The following is a 22,143-nucleotide window of genomic DNA, read 5'->3' as shown; positions in this document are numbered from 1 at the left end:
AGTAGCATTCCATTCACTTGGCCATTTCTTGTTAGCTACATAGTGGGAACATATGAAACAAATGTTACAGAACAGAAAAAATCCAAAAATCAGAAATCAATTATTTTAGGGAGATTCGATTGACTAGAGCGTTAATAAATGAAAGAGGCAGTCATCACAAGAAGTAATGATCTAAGTTAAAATATTAATTTTGGTGGAATCTAAAGAATAAAAGGGTCTTTGTTATATAGTAACTTTTCTGAAGGTTTGTTCTTAGTTTGTAAAAATAATATAACAATTTAAGGATAGAGAGGAATTCATAGATGTAAAGAAACAGCCTTAAAATTGTAGACAGCTGATAATGTAGCAGGAGAGGCAATACCCCTACTTGTGGTAGGCCAGCTGCTGAGCACGTGTGGGGCCCTACGTTCCCTCACATGACAGACATCCTACCTTTATATTACAGATATCAAGGATGTAGAAGCCAAACTTGAAAACTTTTCCTTAGAATTTGAGGTGGAAATTGATACTGAAATTTTAGAACAAAAATTTTAAAAGATCAAGGTGGAATCAGGATGTTAATTCTTTTTGTAGGCATTATACGTATGACGACAGGTTAGGAAAACAATTGACCCCAGAAACAGAATTTATATGGTTATCCTGGAGAAAGGCCTGAGTATATTGAGAATTGAAGACCAAGTTCAAGACTTTCAAGTGCATGCAATTACTATAAAGAAAACTTTTTGTAACATTAATTTTTAAAGACAAGGAAGCATATTTACAAAACTAAAAGTAAGTATCTGAAAGGGTTTATAATATCAAAAATATTAAAATTCATGAATTAATGGTAGTATAAAAACTGCCTTAGTGGTTAATAGGACCTTAGCTCACTTACCATATTAATAAATAAAGGGAAAGAATAAGCTATTTATCCTGACTTTCTTTTGTTAGCTCTATTTCAAGAGAATTAAGTAGTTTGCAAGGGAGTTATTTTTTCCCGTATGAGAATTCTGACTGCAAAATACAGAAAAAAATTACTTTGTTAGAAAACTTACTGCTTCATAATTCCTGATGAAATAAGGTCTCTAACACTAATTAGCATGTCTGTTAAACCTGAAAATTTAAAACATTCCAATGTGTTAGCATGCCAGTTGGCAACCAACTTCCTCAGTCTGAAAATCAGTAAAAGTTGGAGAAGCGGTTATTTCTTTCTTCTGACCTCTCATAACAGGTCGTGCAGTATTCTTATCAAGGAGTTAACTAGGTTTTAGCCAAGCTGCTGATTGGGACAATTAACTGCCAGTTTACAAGAAATTTTGGTGAGTGGAGAAATACATAATTAGAATGTGACAATTCCTCCAGGAGAGTCGAGTAGACTTCATTTAACAAACATATAGTTTGACAAAAATAAAAGACTTTGAGAAGTACATAATTTACTCTAGAAATGATAGGATTCTGGGGTTTGCTCTAAAACGTTCTAGAAGGAAATTGGAGAGCAGGAGTCATACTTGGAAAGAATGACAAAACAGGATTGGAAAAATGTTGAGGACTTTTGAAGCAGGGGGATGTTTTATGGAGAAATCCTTGGTGTGTGTGCCTGTGCGTGTGTGTGTGTGTGTATGTGCCTGTGTGTGTGTGTGTGCCTTTGTGTGCCTGTGTGTGTGTGTGCATGCATGAGTGTGTGCCTGTGTGTGTTTGTGTGTGTGTATGAGTGTGTGTGCCTGTGTGTGCCTGTGTGTGTGTGTGCGTGTGTGTGCGGTGTGTGCATGAGTGTGTGGTCAAGTCTCAGTGTCTTTACATGGGTTCTGGACACTGAGCTCGGGTCATGAGGCTTTCACGGCACTGAGCCATTTTCCGGCCTCCAATTGAAAACACCCTGAGAGAGCAGAGTGAAAATGGTATTAAGGGACACATAGCTCCTCTGAGCCGACAAGAGGTGGTGGGCTCTTGATTCAAGAACATTAAATGTCAGTCAGAATAAAAGCAATTCAGAAGCAGCTTGATTGGTAAAACCTTCCAGTCAAAGGCAGGGAAGGCAGCATGACCTGAAAGGAGCAATGCTCGCTGTGAGCAGCATCCACAGGACTGAAGAGACAGTTCGGAGGCCATTTTCCATATGCTGTGTACAACTGTATGTCCAGGGAAATCATCTCTAAATACGGGTGGCCGGGTTTTTTCCAGATAATTTGTCATCATAGATAGATTCCCCGCTAAAGGCAATTTTAAATCATAATTTAAACAGAAGGAAAATATTCAGAATGAGTATATTAGAAGTCCAAGGGAGGACGATCACTCAGTGACAAAGGTGGAAAATCTAAGTGAACATTAACAACATTAAACAATACTCATAGTCTAAGGGCCATGTGTTACTAAGACGTTAGATAACAATAGCAATTGCTAGTTGGATGTTAGTTAGTTAGTTAGTTAGTTAGTTAGTTAGTTAGTTAGTTAGATGTGTTGTTAGTTTGAGGGCAGCATTAAGAGGATAGGAGCTTAATATATAACTTACATAGAAGACAGACTGGAGCATAGTTCTTTTTAAAAGTATAACAAAGAGCACCCTGAAAGGACAGAATGACAGAACAGATGAAATTATTGGAGAAAAGATGAAATATAGCATTTTAAACTCAGCAAGGAATTCATTATATATATAAATGGATTGACCATTACACTAAAAAATACTGATAAAATTATTTTTAAATTTCTAACATACATTTAAAACAAGAGTATACGAAAAGTTAAAACACTATAGAAAGAGGTCTTTTGTTTCTTGTTTCTTTTAATGAAGACAATAAGAAAACTAGTCTGGAGAGCCATATTAATGTAATAAAATACAATATGTTTTAAAATTAAATGCATTATTAGGAATGAAGAGTCACTTTTCATGATAAACAGTTCATCAGGAAGATTGCTTTTTACATTATTTTATTTTTCATTGTGTTTCTGTGGGTGGGTATGTGTCTGTGGGTGTGCATGCCTGAGGGAGCCAGAGCTCAGGTGCCCCTGGAGGTGCAGGGTGCAGGGTGCATGGGTGCACCTGCAAGGGTGCAGGGCACCGTCCTCAGGTCTCCTACAGCACCAACTCTTCCCCTTTGAGCCAGGACTCCAACCCCTTAAATTCCACAATAAAGGAAGCTGCAGGCCTGAGTAATACAGTTAGTAGTTCTCCCCTCCTAAGGGGCTGTATTCTGTAGTTCTCACCTCCTAAGACGCTGTATTCTGTAGTTCTCACCTCCTAAGGAGCTGTATTCTGTAGTTCTCACCTCCTAAGACGCTGTATTCTGTAGTTCTCACCTCCTAAGGGGCTGTATTCTGTAGTTCTGACCTTCTTAGATGCTGTGTTCTGCAACAGAGTTGACAGGAATCCCGCCTTGGACTGTTAGGCATGTGTTCAAAATTAATCCTGAAATTTACTGATAGCACAAGTAGACTTGAAATTACTAACAACAGTGAAACAAACCTATTTGAAATATTTACATTCTAAGTAACCTGTTGGTCAAGAATAAATTATAACAGAATATGAATTGTAAGTTCAACAAAAAAATTTTAAGTTTCACTATATGATGTATTGATAAGGAAAATATTTACAATAAGTTGCGCTCTTGTTATTTCTGCAAAGGACTAGTGTTTCACATTTAAGTTCAATTCTTGTTAGTCCTGTTTTGTTTTGTTTTTAAATAAGTCCTAACTTGCAAGGCTTGAAGCACAGCCTGACATGCATAAACTTGGAAAACACAGTACAATTTGAGCTAATGGAATGACTGGATATTGTAAAATTACTGTCTATAGTCACAGCTTTAAACAAGAGGTTGGGACATAGTTCCACTAGTAATAGGTATTCTTATCCATCTTCTGTAGAGACGGCCAAGCTGCTGTAGAACATAGAACTCCAATGCATGGATTAGGAGTTGTAATCTGAGGATTAATAGTACATACACTGCGTGTTGACTCTATTAATGCTATTAGCATTAATGATGTGTGGGCATTTTCTTTGCAAACCTGCTTGTAGCCAGATCATTTCATTAGATCTCAACAGGAATCTTTCCATCCTTTAAGGTTTTTATTTTGAAAATTAAAGCGAGATACAGCTCTCTAGAAATGTCCTTAATGAGAATGAGACCAAACTGAAATATATATGAATAATCATTCTTTCAGAATATAAATTTTAAACATATTTGACTTTCACAAGTAGAGGTGTAGCATTACTTTACAGTAAATATAGATATATTTAAGTATAAAATTCCATGGTTAGGGACCATTTTCATACTTAAACTGCTTTTCAAACTCAGGCTGATTGCTTATATATACTGTAAATAATTTCCAAATTCTTAGAGGTTAGTGGAGAAATGGAATAATTTTAATAAACGTTCTGAGCCCATTTTTCTAGCATTTCCACTACTACAGTGCAGAATCATTAGCATGTGTGTCTTTAGCTGTTCCTGATTCCTTTCAGCTGGGATTTTCTTTTTGTTTTCTACATTTGCTTTTTAAGACTTTGGGGTTTGTTTGTGTCTTTATTTTTTCAGAGACAGAGTCTTACTCTATATAGTTCAGATTGACTTAGAACTTGACCTCTGGGGTGTTGGGATTACAGGTGTTTTTAATGCCCAACTTGCATTATTTATAGTAAAATTTCCCAAGGGAGCAACAAACAAAAGACTCACCTCATCTAACTTAGAGGCAAATACCAGATTTGTCTCTTCCATTCAGTTTGGAAAGCAGTGTGTGCTCTGTGTACTCACAACTTGAATTATTGAGAGGAGGTCCTTCTTTGGCCTTCTTTAGTAGAGGTTATACAGGTAGGTGTATAGATTTGTAAATTCATAGAGCCACACAGTAAGTTGAGTGCTACTGAGTGTAAATTCTGTCATCACCAGCATAGAGGCAGAGAGGGCCCCCAAGTACCCCTCAGTTACAGCTAACACTTTGAGAACAGCTCGGCTGAGTCTCTCAGCTCGGCTGAGTCTCCCAGCTCGGCTGAGTCTCCCTCCTCCTTTCTGTGTCTGCCCTCCACTTCAGCTGTTCACCCTGATGGTGCGAGTGAGTAGTCACCTGAGGCCAACAGAGAATTTATGAGAGCTGTGCCCCTGGAGCTGTGGCTCTCGGTTCATTTTCAGATTCAGCCTTGCCCATCTTTTTTGTCTTTTCGATAGATTAAAAAAAAAGTGATCATATTTCATCTGAATGAGAACTTTAAAGACAGACTATAAAAAAAGACTGAAGACACTGCAGATGGGGTATAGATAGGAGACGTGAGTAGTATTTCAGGTCAAAAACCACAGGAAACTGTGGAGCAGCTCAGTGAAGACGGGCTGGGCATTTTGCTCAGTTCCTAAGGTGCCTGAGTCACATGTTTGAAGCTCTGAGTTTGATCTCCAGCACTGCATGAACTGGGACTCTGGGTGTGTGCTTGTGACCCCAATACTCAGGAGACAGAGACAGATCAAAGTTTAAGGTCTCGCTGAGATGTGTGGAACCCTGTGTCAAAGCACAATGTGTTACAGATGGAAGGAAAGAATAACTGTTATTAATAAACACGGCTAAAGAATAATTTGAAAGGACAAAAGGAGAGAATAAGAACCAAGAATGGTTCAAGAATTGTTTGTTTGAAATTAACTGGATTATTGAGTTTACTTGTTCAAAATGTTTTAAATATTGAGCCATATGCTTAAAGATGTTTAAGAGTAAATTTAGTACTCTGAAGTTTCTACTATAACTAAGTCATGGAGTACCCACATTATGCCAGGTGTTACATTAAATGAAAGTCAGCATTTCCAGGTTCCTAAGGATACCACAAAGTGAATCCACAAATACACAAAACAAAACAACCTATCTAGTACATTGGAGGAAAATACCAGGCAGTGAATAAAAGAGTGTCGTGGGTCCACTAGAAGATGGGAAGGACGTGGCAGTAGACCGGTGTTGGATAAGGTTTCAGTGCTATGTATGGAAGCCTTGAAGTAGGAAATAACTGCTCATGTTGGGAGAACTAAAAAGCCAGTAAAACTCAGTGAGCAAGAGCAGAGCCCTATGAAGAAGGCTGAGATAACTACTGCCTGGTAGCTCCCACAAAGGCTCCTGGGAGCTGTAGTAACAGTGTCGGCATTAAACGCATTGTCTCAAAAGGTTACTGAGTGTGCGTGTGTGTGTGTGTGTGTGTGTGTGTGTGTGTGTGTGTGTGTGTGTGTGTGTGTGTGTGTTGAAGAAGGCCAACATAATTTGTAGTTCTACTTTCCCCCTATGTTACACTGAAGGAAGTGTTCTTGCTTTCATGTAACCTAGCAGCAGACCTCCACCTGGTATACCCACAGACTCTGCTATTGTTTTGACATTACACCCGACTTTTCAGAGGAAGCCAGCCTTTCTAGATACTAGACTTGATCTTTCTTTCGCCTCTCTGTTTTATTGGTGTTAGCAGCAGTTAACGTTCTGGTTTCCTGTATAAGCGATTCTCATAGAATAGTTTTAGGTGCTATATTAGCATGGTTCAAAAGTTCTAAATAATTATGGAGAGGAACCTGGAAGAGTCTCTCTCATTTGCAGATCCAGTTTCATTTCATTTTCTGTGCCCATGTCACAATAACAACTTGTGTTAGCTTCTGTCCTCGTGGGATTCACATACATAGAACAGGTAGGTCCAACGCTTATTCTTATCACTCCCTTTGTCCTAAAGGTTGCAACAGCCTGTAATTCATTTGACTTAGAAGTCACCCTAGCAAATTGTAGATGGCCAGCTTCCGTACTCCATGCCTGTTAGTAAGTAGGAGCAGGTGTGGTGCCAGGCTGCTGCTGTTAGGACCAATGCAAAGATGAGCAAGCTGCCACATCTGATACTGGATCTTTCCTTTCCCTAAAGTGGATCAAACTTTAAAGTTGTATAATTTGGATAGTGACCATCAGTGGTCACTAAATATTACCTAGAATTTTGTCCATCTGTATTTGAGAAGTTATAATAAAATATTCTAAGGAAAGAGTAGCAGTTGATTTATATTTGTCCTTGTGTTTTACTCTATACTTTAAAATGTCTTGAGAAATCCACCTTTGTACTAGTTCATTTGCACAATCCGACCGAGGCAGGTAGTGTTAGACCAGGCAGATCTACCCACAGCTAAGTGTTTTCCCTGAGATCCTGTCCTTGCCTTTGCTTTGCACTGGGAAACACGTGTAAGTCCAAGAGCACCAGGCCTTAGAGAAAGATTCCCTCCCATTAAGCCATAGAAATAGAAGGCTTGCCTTGGCCGTGTGAAACTAATAGAGTGTACCAATCGTAAGTCAGCAGGCATCATTTGTAATCTGGACATAAGTATGTGTAAGTAAATGTTTCCTTATTTAAGTTGTAGTGAGTTATGGGCACTTAAAAAAATAATTATCTTCACCTCATAAATCTTTATACTTACTTTAATCTTCCTGTTAATGTCTTCTAGTTTGTGTCAGAAATATATGGGTGGCAATAAATTATAGATTTAAGCTATGTTTAGTGTAGAGAAAAGGGCCGGGGCATAAGCACTTCATAATCAGATCTGTGTAAATCCCAAACTGGCTGTTTTGCTCTTTATTGGAATTGGGAACTTTCTTTTTTAGTGGACTACAGTAATCTAGGTTTGGGGGTGTTGTTTTATTTTTATTTTTTGACAGATTCTTAGATTTAAAAGAATTAGGGATGCCATCCTGTGGAGGAAGTCAGCAACAGATCCTCTGAGTTAATGATGATGCATGGCATAAAAATCAATGCTTAATTTAGCAAGAAAAGAGCAGTAACACATCACCAAGAGCCTGGGTCATTGTAGCTGTTCCGACATTCAGTTCTGACGTTCCCCAGCCATAGTAATAGTGTGTTTTATGCAGGATGTGAAGAGAAGGGAAGTAGGACGGTTTGTTAATAGGAGGGGTGTGTTAGTCGTGTGGGTTATGGTACATTTAAATCTCTTGTTTTAAAAGTTCTTCTCCATGGGCTCCCCTGTTTATTGAATTCAGGAAGATCCCTGCCTGAATAGTGTGAGATTGGAGAAAGCCATAGATTCCCACAGGTGAAAAGGCAACATGGGTAGCCCAGTCTAACTTTGCTGACACATTGTTGCTTCAGGAAGTATCCAAGTTAGGGTAGAAGGAGAAAAGATAAAGAAAAGGCTACTTTGTGAAATATAAAAAAAAATCATCTTCAGGTTTTAAGGCATTGTTCTTTAGGTAAACTGATTATTGAACTAATTTCCTTTTATATCACAAAGTTATAGTTTTAAAATATATACATATGCTCTCAAAAACTATGGGTGCTGTGTACTATAAGAAAGAACCACCAAGGGCTGGAGAGATGGCTCAGTGGTTAAGAGCTCTGACTGCTCTTCCAGAGGTCCTGAGTTCAATTCCCAGCAACCGCATGGTAGCTCACAACCATCTGTAATGGATCTGGTGCCTTCTTCTGGTGTGTCTGAAGACAGCTACAGTGTAGTCATGTAAATAAAGTAAATAAATATTTAAAAAAAAGAAAGAAAACCACCATTAGATAAACCACCATTACAAAGGCTTATAAAGGTTTGGTTTTACTCATCGCTAAGTACTTGAATACTTGAAGGGGTGAATACTTGGATACTTGACTAAACAAGGGATGCTTGTTCCAAAACCTTTTTATATGGTTCTGAATAAAAAGTAATAACCAGTGATGTCTCCAAAATAAGAGTATGTATAGTGAGATCATGATTACTTTCTGGTTATTATGTGTAAAATGTAAAGCACCTATTATAGAAAAAAAAATCACCTTCCTCATTATATTTTGCTTAATTGCATGTAAAAAACGAAATTAGTTCCTTTCAAAAGAATATTAATTTGTCATAGATTCAATTTTCAGATGATCTAATTTAAAACCAGATCTAATCCGTGGTTTCTGTCTTATGCATCATGGCATTACTGACGGCTTGGCACCGGTGTGCTCAGGTTTCATCATGTGAATCCCCCAAGTGAGCTATTGTACTTTGTGGTAATGAGTAATCTTTGAGCTGTAAAAAGGAAGCAGGATGCATGTAGAAGCACCTAAAACAAAGCAATAATGTTATGCTTCAGCTATTAATAACTAAAAGTTATTTAGAGACTTTATGGGAGAAAAATAATGAGGAAACTAAAGAATGAAAAGGTTGCTCTATTCAGTTTACTAACATTGATAAGTTGATGCAATGGTGAATGTCCGCCATCCTGGTGTTTAGGAGGTGGAAGCAGGAGAATGGAGAGTCCAAGATCACTCTCAGTTACCTAGAAAGGTAGGTTCCTTTGGTTGTTTGTTTCTTTAGTAAATCTGCTGAGATAAACTTTGTTTCTTTCTTCTGAGATTCCCTTGATTCCCTTTTGTTGTTGAGGGATACTCTCACTGGGTATACAACCCCAAGTTCTTTCAGCCTTGGAAAGTGTGCTGCCCGTTCTGGTCAGCACAGATGAGAATTTTGCATGTGAATTTCATTTGTTGTCTTTAGAAACAAGGGTTCACCATTGTAGCTCTGTCTCATCTCAGCCTCAGTCCTCCTCCGTCGGGCTCCCCAGGGCTGGGATTACATCTGTAGGCCAGCATTCTATCACCAGTCTTATTTCTTTCCCTCCTTCACACAAGTAATACACTACTTATTTCTAGCAACTTCATGATGTATTGGTTTGTCTATTGAGAAATTGATTCTAGAACTAATATATATGAACATTTTAGGATAAAATGTTAAACACTTAAGTACAAGGCACAGTGATGGATGGTTTGGCTAGCCTGCTCAAGTTCCATGATTTGCCCAGACTACCTTTTTTGTGTTTCTATACCTAGAGAACTCACTGTTAGTTGAGATTTTAAATTTTCTGTACACTAGCATTCCTAGGGACTTGTCTTACTCCTGAGTCCTGAGTGTCTGGTAGTTTCCCTATTTCCTCTTCCATGCTCTCCTCACATTATGTCTTCTAGAGCTCTAAGTTTGTAGTGAGGAGGAAGAATGGGAAAGTATATATATATTCCATCCTCCCAGGTAAGAAGTAATTAAAAAGTGAAACTTTCAGTTGTTGGTGTTACATAGGTGTGCATTGATTTTATTTTTTCCATGTTCTGGATTAAAACCCAACATCTTATGCATTTTATGCCAGCCTCTATTTAAGGCTCCTCCCCAATCCAGATATTGAGATTTTTATGTTGAGATTTTGTCCTACAACTTGATAACACTTAATAGTTCTAGTAACATTTCTGTGAATTCTAGAAGATTTTTATAGATAAATCATCAAGACTACAGATAAATAACATTTTGCATCTTTCATTATGAGCAAGTTTTGTTTCAGTCCTTCACTTTCTAGCACTGCTTAGAGCCTTCTGTTTGATACCATATAGGTGGCAATAGCCCGCTTCCTGTCTTAGTGGAAAAGACCAGAGTTCATGATAAGTATAATGTTAAGGCTTTCTAATAATGTAATTTAATCAGGTTGAAAACTCTCATTCTTTTATCATTTGCTAATAAACTTTAAGGAAAATGGATATTGGATTTCACATTGCTTTTTCAGAATTACTAAGATGGTCCTATGGCATTTCTGTTTATTAATTTCCCCCCTTTTGGCAAGTTTATACATGTTTGTAAAGTGTTTTGATATCACTTCCCTATACCTTGTTCCCACCTTACTCCTCCTTATTCCCTTTGTCTTCCCAACTAGCCTATCCCTCTCCCTCTCTTCCTCTCTCCCTCTCTCCCTCCTTTCTTGGCTTTTTAAAAATGCCTTTGTTTGTTTGTTTGTTTGTTTGTTTGTTGCCTTTTGAGTGAAGTTAGGGTTGCTTACATTAGCATGGGTGAAGGGTTACTTACTAGAGCGTGGGTAATATGCTAGTGGCCACACCACTGAAGAAAGTGTCATTCCCTGCTTCAGCAATGACCATTTATTCCATTGACTGCAGTTGCTCCTTGGGGAGAGTGTGGTCTCTCGAGTCCCTTCCACCTAGCAGTCTTTAAGTTCCTTTAAGTTTAAGGAAGTGTGAGGCCTCCTGAACTGTGTGCCCTGTCAGGGTGGAATATTGACACCCCCAGTCTTGTGTAGGTCTTGTACAGACTTTGAATTTGACTAGAACAGCCATGTCCTCTCCACAGACAGAGCTTCCCAGCATACTCCTCTCTACCTCCATTCTATCTCCTCTCTCTTCCAGATACGATCAGTTAAGATTTTAGAGGGGTTGTGCAGATGTGTCATTTAGGACTGAGCACCCACCAGTCTCTTATTCTCTACCCATGCCCCCTCTGCAGTAACTGTAGACCACCACAGAATGCAGCTAGCTTCCTTACCCAACACTGAGACCAGCAGTGATCTGTGGACACTCCATGTTCATTTATCAAATAGCCTCCTTCTTAGGGCCTGTGACCTCCTCAATAATTAGCTTGTGGCCTGGTTTTCAGTATCACGCATGAATTCTCCCCCTATGGAGTGGGCTTCGAATGTAATCGTGCCGTTATTGGACCAACAGGACACCTTGCATAGCAGGTTGTCCACTGCTGAGTAAGACTGTTGATGTTTTTTCCTCTAACTGTCTGCATAGTGCCTCTGGTATTGTCAAACTTGCTAGCCAGGAGGAGGCATCCTGCCTGATGTCTCTAGGTGCCTCAACCAAGGCATGCAGCATTTTCCCCAGTCTGTTTTGGTGGTAACCAAGAGCTGTGGCAGTGGTGTTATTTGGTGGTAACCAAGAGCTGTGGCAGTGGTGTTATTTGGTGGTTACTAGAGGTTAAATATGCTTGGGATCATAAATTGGAAATACAGGGCAAGAGAAATGACTCAGTTGTTAAGAACCTGGATTTGACCCTTAGAACATCCATGGAGGGAGGGGGGCAGTCTTGGTAACCTGCATGTCAGTTCCCAGTGTTGGTGAGGTAGAGACCTGTGGATCCCTGAGATTGCTTGCCTACCAGCCTTGTATACTTGGTGAGTCCCATGTATGTCAGTTGAGATTTCTGAGGTTGTCCTCTGACTTCCACATGCACACACAGATATGTGCACATGGATCTGCACACAGTGTGCATATACATACAAAGTACCAACAACAAGAACCTAGAGCTCCTAATGACCAAAACTGAACTGGGGGCTAGACAGCTAGCTCAGGAGAAAACATTTGCTTAGCTTATGAAGGATTCTCAGACCCAGGAATAAATAAGATATATAAAGAGAAAGAAAGAAAAATTGACCCACATGCTTGCTTACTCTTACCTGGAATAGGCCCCATTCCTACTGAGTCAAGTGCCTCAGGGTAAGCCCGTAAAGTCTTGTGCATTTATACTTTACCCAAGTGATACTGATAATCAACATATTTTCAAACAGAAATTTAAAGGTAGCAGCATATTTATTTTAAATAGGATGAAATTATAAGCAGCAAGACAAAAGTAATTGAATATTATAGACCTATGCCAAAATGACTCAGATATCATTTGTACCTGTGACTCAATTCACAAAGTTTGTAGCGTACAATTTTTAAACTAATTAATTTACTTAAAATTTGGTCTCATGAATTTGGCTTTAAGGAACCCTATTTTCAGAGTAGTTGGACAGGCAAGATGATCTAGCAGGTAAATGTGCCACCAGGTAATCCAAATCAATGTCCCCAAGAGCAGCACAGTGAAAGGAAAGAAGCAATTCCATAAAGCTGTTCTCCACATACGCACACACTGTGCATGACCGTGCACGCCCCTCTAGACATGCATGAATGGATAAGTGCAGTTCAAAAACTTTTTAGTAGCTTTGGAAACCTGTTGAATAAGCCTGGCATGCAAATTTCATTGCAGGAAATTTTTAATGTTTTTAAATCATCATGTCATAATTTTAAAATAACCATTTTAGTGGCAAGTATTATAAACCCCATGAGAAAGGTACTTGGCTTGCCTACCGTTATATTGCCGAGTGTCACATTCAGGAGTGCTCAGTGAGTAACTTTTTGTTAAGTGAAAAACTGGGAGCTGGAGGAGATGTGGCTCAGTTGGTAGATTGAGCTACTCAGTTTGTAGCATGCATGAAGCCCTGGGCTCATCCTGGGCTTTGCATAAAGCAGGTGTGATAGCACAGGCCTGTAACCCCAGCACTTAGGAGGTAGAGGCAGGAGGGTCAGGAGTTTAACTATATAGTGAATTTGAAGTGTGCCTAGAATACAAGAGACACTAGTTTCAAAGAAAAGGCATGATGGGATGTGGGTGGTCCTGAAAGATGGTTCAGTGCGTAAGAGCATTGGCCGCTCATCCTCTCACCTACGTAGCTACTTACAGCCATCTGCAATTGCAGTTCCAGCAGCTCTCTTCCCTTCTTCTGGCCTCTGCAGCCCCACATGCACAAATCATGCACAGGCATACATGTATGCAAAACACCCATTCACATACAGTAAAAGAACTTTTTAAAAAGATAAAAACACCCTCACAACATTACATTGCTATTTGTGGCAGCTGTGTTAAAATTAGAACAGCTGAGGAGTTCTGTCCAGTTTTACTGTAAGTTTTTAAACATTTTATGTGTGAATATTTTGACACATGTACAGCTGTACCAGGTGTCCATCTGCTGTCCATGGTAGTTAGAAGCAGCTGCTGGAAACCCTAGAACCAGAGGTACAGACAGCTTGTGAGCTGCTATGTGGATGCTGGGAATCGAACCGGTGTCCTTTGGAAGAACAATGCTCCTAACTGTTGACCCATCTCTCTAGCCCAGAGGGTTTGTTTGTTTGTTTGTTTTGTTCTGTTGTTGGATTTTGGTTTGGTTTGGTTTGGGTTTTTTTTGTTTTTGGGGTTTTTTTTGGTTTTTTTTTTATTTTTTTTGGTTCTTTCTTTTGTCTTAAGAATTTTTAAACTTTGTTCTTTGGCTGCATTTAGCTTCTATCCTTAAAACGCATTCTAGAGGCCTTTTATCAGATGCTGTCTGGGAGTATAAGACTTTAAATAAATTGAGAATGATTTTCGATAATGTGCATTCCTTGTGTTTAAAATTTGCACTATGTATTTTAAATGATTAATGAATCTTAATCCATTCTTCGTTTGCTTGATTATTTAACAGATGTCAAAACATACTCTGGGCTGTAGTTCAGTGGTAAAGCACACCTTCTTAGCATGTATGAGGCCCCGGTTCAATCTCCAGTGCCTCCTGAACCACCTTCCCCTCATTGAAAAAAGAAAGAAAGAAAGAAAGAAAGAAAGAAAGAAAGAAAGAAAGAAAGAAAGAAAGAAAGAGAAAGAAAGACAGACAGACTGACTGACTTACGGTATAAAGTTAGTGTCACACAGCCTTTTAAAGCTTAGGCGCACAACTGGAATTAAGGTCTCTGGTCTGGTATAGTGGTCAGCTGCCCAGAGCACTGTTTTTAAAGCTGCTGAGTCCCATCTGGGGTCCTTGATGCCCTAAGATCACAGGGTGCGCTTCATGCTCTGCCTAGAATCAGCACCAGGCCGGCACACTGCACCTCGCCCTGCTGATCTCAAGTCTGCACTAGTCTGTGTGACAAAGGAAGAAGCTGGAAGTGACGCTGTCATAGCCAAAGCACTGGGTGCTGGAACCGCGTGCGCAGGGGATGCCTTCTTCAGACAATGCTGTTTTTACTGGAAAAAAATGATTAACTAACTGATTATTCACAATTAGTTATTGAATATTTAATTTATTGAAAACCAACTAATTGGTTGCCAGTGATAAAATTTTTGCTTTTGAACAAAAATGAGAAAACCTCTGGTCTACCACTTCGAACTTGAGATTCCCTGGTACTTTTGAAGACTTTTCTGAAGAGTTAGTGCTGATATTAAGGTAATGCTTTTAAACATTGTCTCATTTGTACTATGTTAACGTGTATGTAGTCTGGGTAGTTTAAGAATTATTCACCAAATAAACAATTTTATACACTATTAAAGTTATTAAGAGGCAAAGGGGGAGAAGCTTTGTAAGGACAAGGTGGGCTGTGATAGAACAGATGTAAACCCATGGTTTCAGATTCTATACCACAGCACACCTGTAAGAAATTACTGCTTTATAGCCTCTAATGTGTTAGATACTAGATAATATGTAATGTAATAATTATAGTTGTATATGTTACTTGGGGGTAAGAATATCTATTTGTGTCTTGAAAGACCTTTAGACATCTCCTACCCAGGGAAGTGAAGTAGCTCAGTAGGTAAGCCACTCCCTGCCAAGACTGAAAACCTGAATTCAATCTCAGGCCCCATGCGTAGGCAGGGGGAGGAAGCCCATCCCAACACATTGTGCCTTGGCATGTGTGCACCCATGTGCACAAAGGAAATAAATAAATGAATGGATATATGTAAAAAGTATTTTTAAAAGAACTCCGTTCAAACAGTTGAGACGGTTATTATGTGCTAGCCTGACTGTATTGATTTATTTGAAACAAAATGTGTCATACATACCAGATTGGAAACAGAAAGGAAAATCCATTTTCTTTTCAGAAGTTGAATGGTTTACTTTTCGAAAATGGGTAAATAAGTTACTTATATAGCAGGTGAGGTGTATTATTACTTGAAAGTGAGTCAGTGTTTGTTTGTTTAATTATAGTAAATATTAGTAGGTTTGCCCACATATCCAAAACCTCCTTGGTTTAAAACCTCAATAGGTTTTAAAGAACAGAAAAGCTCCTGAAACAAACAAAAAGAAAAAATCTAGAACAAATCCCCATTCCCTACTTCTGGCCCAGATTTCTGGTTTTAGTTGCAGACCCAGCTCTTTCTTAGAACATTCTGTATTGCTGCACTGGGGAAGTGCAGGCTGCCACACACCCATCTTAAACATGGTGTTGGGGCATTACTTACATGTGTATGCAGGGGTCAGTTGAGACCCCTCATCCTTTAAACAACACTGTGAAGTACTTACTGCCATGGTGTTCTGCTTGTAATGCTGCGTGGGTGGGGCCTGTTTGAGCAGACACTGTGCCCACTAGTGTCTGTGACTCCCTCACATTTACATTGCTGTTCGTCCCGAGGAGTGCTGCAAGTTGTCTGCACAGCCACTTTGCTGACTGACCAAGGAAGATTTGTCGAAAGGATAATTTTGTAGATTGAGAGTACAGGAATCAAACCAAGCCTTTCTAAGTCTGCTTCATTCTGAGTTAATTACAGTAGAACCGGGTATGTATGCGTGTGGCAGTCTTAGCCCCTACATGGCTGCGTACAATGTATACATGCTGTGATACAACTTGACAAATAGAAAAAGAAGGCTGTCACTGAGACCTCCAGTGTCTTCACCCCCGGACTGGGTGGCTTAGTCTCAGTCTAGACCTGAACTTACTTGTATCCCAGTCATTGGCATTGATCCTCCTGCCTGCCTCAACCTCAGGTACCCACTGACCAGCATAAGGAATGATTTGTTTATAAACAAAGGACTGTGGTATTTTTATTAGAGAAATAGGTTTACCCCATTATATTACTCAGACAGTGGCTTTCAGAGTGTATGTAGTGCTCAAGGACAGTTTCAGAAAGTTGGGAGTAGAAAGAATATACTATTCAAACTTTTATTCACATATTTTAGTCTAGAACTACCTTTAAATGAAGGTTTATTGGCAGTTAACATGCAGCCTAGCAGGATACTTTTGCACTCCCTGCCTGAGGCTCTTGTGTCGGGGAGAAGATGACCATGCCCAGTGAAGGAGGGATTTCAAAGTTGTGGATTTATTTTCCTTTGCTGCTTAACCTCACCTGGGTGTTAAAGCCCCTTGAGTGGGAGAAGTACATACAGATCAGCTTCCCCGCCAACCACCGCAGACAACCGTCAGTGTTTTCCTTTCACGCTAGGCAAGTCACAAGTGGTGGTATTTTAGAATATTTGTTAGTACAGAAACTGAAACCATACTGATTTTTTTAAAAAATGGTAAACAAAAGCTTGAACATGATTTTTATTCATATTGACTTTCATAGTTACATGAAACTTTTACATTGGTCAAAAATGTGTTACATAGCTTTGTTACAGTCTTTCCTGTATGGTGAGTTAGAAAGTGAACAGAGCAGCCCAGACCTGCTTGCCAAGGGATCTGGGTGTTGGGCTAGCAACAGAGTAGGCCACAAAGCTCTCTTACCATTTTATTCCTTGCTAAAGGAGGCCTTGTCATCTATATTATTCAAAAAGTCTTTGTAGTCTTTAGACTTTGAGAACTTGAAGACAGAATTTTCTGGCTTGATTTAAAGTACAATAAATACTAATAAATACTTATGAGTAGTTTATGACTCTGGTTGACAGCTAGTAAGTGGATGTCACTGGTTGAAGAGCAACAAACCTTTACAGCTGGCACAGAAGAGTAGCATCCTGATTTGCTGAGTCAGCAAGTGCTTTCTGAAGTTTGACTTCTGTATTTTCATGAAGTAGATCTGTCAGCTCAGAAGTAACTGTTTAAGCCACAGAAAACACACACTTTAGAGGTAGACCTTTAGATTATGAAGCCAGAACTTTAAAATCTACCTATGGCTATTCTATTCTGCTTCCTGCTCATTTTTTTATACTGAGAAAATGGTTTTATAGCATTAGTATTAACTTAATATTTAAATTGTTAATTTCATCTTTATACTCTCAAGTTTTCTATTTGTGATACGATTAAATATACAGTAATATGTTTGTGTGTACTCTGCATACAGGTAAGCACATATCTCTGAAAAGGTGTTTTTACTAGTTTTTATGGTATTAGCACACAAAGTAGTATACTATTTCCACCCTACACATAGTACTGGAGAATACATTTAATTTCTCACTAACTTTGTGTCTGAATATTGAACGTAGAAAATAATTCAAGGCAAAAAGTCTGCAGTGTGGAGAAGCGACCTGTAGCCATGTTGACTACATGCCAATTGCCAGCACTTTTGGTTCTCGGTAAATAGTCAGTCAGTTTCATGTCTGTGGTGTGTCCAAGAGTCCTACACAATTTTATTTAGTTTTTAAAACTTTTCTTTATTAATCCACAGGCAAACTGAGAAAGAGTTTGTACATTGCGTAGTATATTCTACTTGTCTTTCTATCCTCACCTGCTAAAACATACTATGGCTGACATGAGCCCCAGCGGGGGTGCGCTCCACTGGGGCTCTGTAATTAAACCACCTCTTTTCTGTGGGGAAGAGATACCAAGTGTGGCTAATTGCAGTGTCTCAATCTGTACACTTTGTGGTGAGGAGGGAAGAGTGGCTGGATGCTGTCCTACTTCAAATGGCAAACGACGTCTGCATTCGCTCCTTTGGAGACTCACCAGCTGTGCTTCCATATTGGCACTCCACCCAGTCACACCTTCCCCTGGATTTTTGGCTTCATCTATTGGGATGAGGACAACATAAAACATGTATGTCTTAAGATCACTTGATGCATTTTCCAAGGACAAATGACCAAGCGGTCGGCGCGTGCATCGACAAGTCATGGCCGAGCGTAGTCAATAGGTGTTTTCCAGGATAATAAGAGATTAGCCAGATTATCTTCTCAGCCCGCCCTTGCTACCGAATGGGTGAAAATGATAAATTATTATATTGTATTGATATTTTACTGGGTGTCTTACTGAGGACAGTAAAACTTTTGGAGTTATTTGGGCGTCGCAAAGGTATAAATTAGAAATTGCAATAAAGTGGCTGCCGCTTGGTGCTCTGCAGCCCTCAAACGTGGTGAGCGCCCACCCAAGGGCATGCTTAGGCTTGGTTGGTAATTACAATTGAGCTGTAAAATATTTTGACAGTTTCCAACTGTTGTGTACATGTTAGTCATTTGGTGGCAAATGCAATTTGGTGAGGGTTTGGGTTTTTTTTTTTTTTTTGAGTTGGGGAATATTTAATTAAGACATTGAATTGCGTAGTATTTCACAGTAAGCATTAATAAAATGTTTTGTCACTCTGAGCTACTTTTATAGTTTATCCAAGACAGAGAAAAGCTTCCTCTTTACAATCACTGCATAAGTAAGCGAGACTTGCTACCGCAGGTTTCTGTTTACTTTACAAGCTTTTACTTGTTGACTGCTCATGGGGAGCTTGAACATGGTGTCTGACGTCCTAGGTCAGTGTAATGAATGCCCCCCCAAAAAAATTTGAGACTGGAAATTATACGACTGGAAAATATTGCTTTGGTTGATTTTGTGAGAGATTTTATCCTTTTATTAATAACAACAAAGAAAATAAGCTAATTTGGGCAGTAAGACCGTTCAAGAAAGAGAATGCCCAAGCTTTTAATTCAAGAGTTGCTTGTGTAGATGGGAAATGCAGCTAAAGCCATTTTAATCCTCTCTGTTAAGCACAAAGTTACATTAAATAATGGTTTGTGAAGTTACAGAGCCAGATTAGAGTGGGGAGAAAGGTCTGCGTCCTCTTCCACATATGCAGGAGCAAAACTGTACACTTGGGTACTTGAAAACCTGTTCTTAAAGATTGCTGTTGTCTCCATAGAAACCTTCAGACGTTTTATTCTCTCTGTCTTGCTTCACTTTTTTATCATGGGTCTGTCAATTTATGTAAGGATTCTTAGAAAGCAGGCACTTAGTGAGGCTACAAGGTCTTCAGCTTTCGTGGTGTGTCTCTTCAAGTCTGCCTGCTTGGGATGCACAAGTGATTCTAGGTGAGTTTGTGCAGCACCAAGTTAGTGTATCTCCCGAAGGATAACTGTTGGTAATTCATTACAGAAGTTATATTTATTTGTACCTGAAATCTATACTTCATAAACAAAAAGACTAAAATACAGTTAAATTTAAAGTTGACCCTCCACCTATGTATAGACTGGTATCACTGAGAGGACTTTGTGGGTTTAAAGAGAGTCCATAGAGTCAAGAGGGAAAAGTGGTGGTGGGGGTTAGAAGGAGCAGAGACCTGCTGAGTCTTTGCACTCTGGGTTGAAGTGAGAGAGCCTATCTCGGTATATAAGGTGAGGACAGCACTCGAAATTAACCTCTGGCCTTCATGTGTGTGAGCACACACGCATAGTGTTTGTACAGCTACACATATGTAAACATGCACAGCACATGCACAGCACACGCACGGCACACACACCACCACCACCACCACCACCACCACCACCACCACCACCACCACCACCACCACCCACACACAAAATAGTTTAACAACAAAGATTTTTAAACCACAGCTAACTTGTACCTCAGGGGAGTAGAAAAGGAAGAACAATCCCCAAACCAGAAAGAATGAAGTGTAGAACAAAGGTGAACTAAACAGGAGCCCAACGCCTTAGAGAGACCCAACTTAAGGTTGACTTTTTCAGTCAGAAAAATCAGCAGACTGGGCACACTTTAACTTTGTTATGAAATAATGATGTGTGATTATTACACACATCATTACAGAGCCAGATTATAGTGGGGAGAAAGGTCTTCATCCTCTTCCACATATGCAGGAGCAAAACTTTACACTTAGTTACTTGAAAACCTGTTCTTAAAGATTGCTGTTGTCTCCATAGAAACCTTCAGACATTTTATTCTCTCTGTCTTGCTTCACTTTTTATCACAGGTCTATCAAATATGGATGTGGGTTGGGCAGAGAAGGCTCAATTTACTAAAATCAGAAGTAAAAGTGGGTTTTGCTGCCCATTTAATAGACATTTAAAGAGTTTTAAGAGAGCACTGTAAGCAGTCATACATCAAATCACATAACTTAGCTGGACAAATGTCTAGGAACAATGGCTACCCACACTAAACCATGTGGAAGTAAAACATGTGAATAGATTTGTAGCAAACTTTATTAAAAGAAATTGAATCAGTAATAAACCGTCTCCCAGTAAGCTGATTGTGGTGGCTCATGCTCTTGTTATTATGGCCCCAACATTCTGAAATGGAGGCCATGAACATTGACTCTGAGGCCAGTCCATGCAGTACAATGAGACCACGGGCGGCATGGGGGTTGGGCAGGGGGTCACACTTCCTAACAACTAAAGCAGTTTCACAGCCATTTTATTAAGCATCCCAAGAAATAGCACCATTTTTTTTTCTCAAAATTTTCTAAACTGTGAGGGAGTACACTCCCTAGCTCATCCTTTGAGGTCAGCATTACCCTACCAACCACAAAATCAAAACTGTAGATCAGTATTGCTTTTCTTTTTCAAGTGATGTAAGAATCTTCAGCACAAATACCATGGAGCCAAGCTGTGCAACATTTTAAAGGACTGCACTGTGTGCCCAAGTAGGGGTTTGCTGAGACTCAGCAGAAGGAATGGGTCAATGTCATATGCTCCATCGATACATTTAGAAATTAAGATGGCCATCTGAACTATTGCCTGAGTGGCATTTGACAGGACATGTTCCCTTTCATGAGAGCACTCAACAGATTAGGGTTCGAAGGAACCTTCCGGGAGATAATGACAGCCACATGGTGAAAAGCTCGGGGTAGCATCAGACTGCACAGGTACAGAGGACTTTTCTTCTGTAGCCAAGGAACGGCAAGTATGGCCACCCTTGGAACTTGTCCTTCTCACTAAGAACTTGAAATCCTGGCCAGTGCAATTATACAAGAAAATGTAAATCGCCAAAATCAAAAAGGATGTTGTAAGATTAGCTCTGTTTGAATTGATGAGCTTATACATATACCAAACCCTAAAGATTACACACCCACAAACTTAAAATCAATAAATTGAGTAAAATCATCAACGGTAACAACAGAAAGTCATTTGCGTTTCTCAATACCAACATTAAACAAGCAGAACGAGAAATTAAGACAGTAATTCTCTGAACAGTAGCATCAAAAAGAGCTAAATGCTTAGAAATAAACTGAACTAGGATGGTGGGTGTCTCAGCGGGTAGGATGTTCACCTAGCTGGAGCTCTGGGTTTGACCCCAGCACCTCACAAACCTGAGTGTAATAGCACAGACCTGTAATTTTAGCATTTTAGAAGTGGAGGCAAGGAGGGTCAGAAACTCAAGATTATTGTTGACCCCAAGTCCAAGGTCACCATGGGGCTTCCTAACACCCATGTCCAAAAAAGGAGCTAAAAAGGAAGTAATAAATTAACCAAGAAGTTGGACCCAACTAAAAACTAGAAAGCACTTTTGAAATGAATTAAGAAGTTGCAGACTGCAAAGATATCCCATGTTCGTGCTTTGAAAACTATACTGCTATACGTAAGATGTAACTAGAATCTACAGATCTAATGTAATCATTAAAATTCCAGTTACTTTTTTTTTTTGAAAAATAGAAAACACACCATCTTAATAGTCAAATGTGGTTCCAGAGGACCTGCAGTATCTTTTTAAAAACAAATGCT

The 22,143-nt window shown here is 39.3% G+C and overlaps 1 protein-coding gene across 23 annotated transcripts in view; it reads left to right on the top strand.

The window, feature by feature from the left end:
- Ehbp1 (EH domain binding protein 1) overlaps positions 1-22,143 on the top strand; it is a 287,180-nt gene that overhangs the window by 164,666 nt on the left and 100,371 nt on the right. The window contains exon 1 of one of the 23 annotated variants that reach the window (XM_063273265.1): positions 601-771. The exons of 21 other annotated variants lie outside the window; for them this stretch is intronic. The gene's annotated coding sequence lies outside the window, so the exon portion shown is untranslated. Of the gene's footprint in view, positions 1-600; positions 772-9,164; positions 14,731-22,143 lie in introns of those variants that run through there. One more of the 23 variants, XM_039092087.2, reaches the window with a different exon arrangement.

This window comes from Rattus norvegicus, chromosome 14 (genome assembly GCF_036323735.1).
Source record: "Rattus norvegicus strain BN/NHsdMcwi chromosome 14, GRCr8, whole genome shotgun sequence".
Taxonomy (NCBI): Eukaryota; Metazoa; Chordata; class Mammalia; order Rodentia; family Muridae; genus Rattus; species Rattus norvegicus.
Note: the sequence above shows the minus strand (reverse complement) of the source record. Positions and strands in the feature narration are given on the sequence as shown.